This window comes from Babylonia areolata, chromosome 1, assembly GCF_041734735.1.
Source record: "Babylonia areolata isolate BAREFJ2019XMU chromosome 1, ASM4173473v1, whole genome shotgun sequence".
In the NCBI taxonomy this organism is placed as follows: domain Eukaryota; kingdom Metazoa; phylum Mollusca; class Gastropoda; order Neogastropoda; family Buccinidae; genus Babylonia; species Babylonia areolata.
Window position 1 is genome coordinate 165,607 of NC_134876.1, and position 2,077 is coordinate 167,683.

Here is a 2,077-nt window from a genome sequence, read left to right on the forward strand (position 1 = left end):
TTTCGCCGGAAGTCAAAAATGTGCGTGCGCATCGCTCTTCGAGCTCATGTACATTGGTGTCTGAGATTGACGCGATAAAACCTTGGATCGGAAAGTGATGTTAGTGTGTCTTCGTCTTGACAATGTCTTTACGGTTTTTGTGCTCTCCTTTTGTTTTTAGCAACATGAACCATTTTCAACGTAATAGACGCAAATATATCAACTTCCGGCTGGTTTCGCTTTCAAAAACTACGACGCGCAGGCGCGGTGTCACATCAGTTCCAGATTTCAGAAAAAGGGTCGGCATGCATTAGCCTAATAAATAATTTATTTATCAACTGCGTACGCTTTTTCTTTGCTTTTCTGAAATGTATTTATGAACGATTGCATTCCTCTGTACCAAAGAACGGAATCAAATGACAATACGTGCAACGTTCGTGAGTGTGGCGTGCGCGCACGGGCTTGAATCATGATGAGTGTGTGTGATGGGTGGTGAGTTGAGAGAATGGGAGTGGGTAGATGGATGGCGGTGGTGTCGAGAGGGAGAATAACTGTCGATTTTTACCCCTTGAACCTTGTCTATCCAAACCTTAATATTGCAATTTTTTACAAAATCTATGGCATGCAAATTACAATTATGCTCCTTTTTTTACATTATGTAAGTATTTTAAATGAAAATTGATATCTCAGCCGTTTAATCATGTGTGTGTGTGTGTGTGTGTGTTTTATATGAGAGTGTTGGAGTGCAACACTGAGTTGTAGAGAGTATGTTACTTTGTGGGTTTCGTGCATTGTGTTGTTTTGTTTTGTTTTGCTTTTTTGTTGGTTTTGTTGTTGTTGTTTTGTAATATTAATGATTCCGCACTCTTGAGTTTCTCACTGGTACCACTGACTTAATTTTTATGTGCTTTCTTTTTTTTCACTTTACTGAGGGACTTGATTTGTAAAGCTGCTTAGAGCCTGCCGCTGAGTATACTTGAATTATAGCGCTATAAATATTATTATTGTTATTATTGTAAACACATCTTTTTTATTTCCATACCGGGATCGACTCAGTGAAAGTGTGCCGCGGTGTGCGTGAGTGCGCACTGCACGACGCCGTCAGCCTTCAGTTCAGTACTTAGGCCCGTCGCCCTCGGGGCGTCAGCGACAGCCGCGCATCATTTTTTGATGCCTCGCTACATTGTGGCGCCGACGCCTGAAACTTGTAGCGAGGCGTGTCGCTCGCACACGCGCGACAAATCTCCCCAGGCATCATGCATCACGCTCCATATTTGGAAAGTCACGTGCTGTCAGTGTCGCCCTGACGATAATTTATTGTTGATACTGAAGAGGAAATTATGGCTGACTGTTGCCATGAAAATACCCCCCACTTTTTCCGAGGAAGAAAACAAAAAACTTCGTTTTTTTGTTGTTGTTTTGATTTTTTTTTTTTTTTTAAATTTATTTATTTTATTTTTTTACATTTGAAATGGGGAAACATTTAGATATGTTTTTGTTGTTTTATACTGTTTGTTTCTTCATTTTCTTTTGACGTTTTTTTCAAACACATCACCACGTTTTCTTGAATTTATTCATCACACACCCTGTCCAGTATATCTGTTTATTAGTTATTATTCAGTCACTTTCATTTGATCAATCATTCGGTCACTCACCAGTCACTATATTAATTGTTACATAACGAAATGATCTCTCATCTGTTAACTGTCTCAAACAATGTAATGAATAAAATATGTGTTGTTTAGCATGCCATTTTGCTTGTCTATTCATTCATACAATTAGATAAACTGGATAATAAATTTATCATAATTCAATTTATACTCTTGACTGTTCATTTCTTTCATCTTTCTTTTTTAAACTCGTTTATTTATTTTAAGATTCTTTTCCTATCACACTAGAAATAAGAAAAACATTACATGGTATGCAAAAGACACTTGGCTACAGTATTTTTCTGTCTTCGTGACCAGACACAGCCATAGTGCGCAGAATCACAAATAAACAAATCTAGTTTTAAACACACACACACACACACACACACACACACACACATATACGAGGGTCATTCAATAAATAAGGTGAATTTTTCGGTATAAGGACT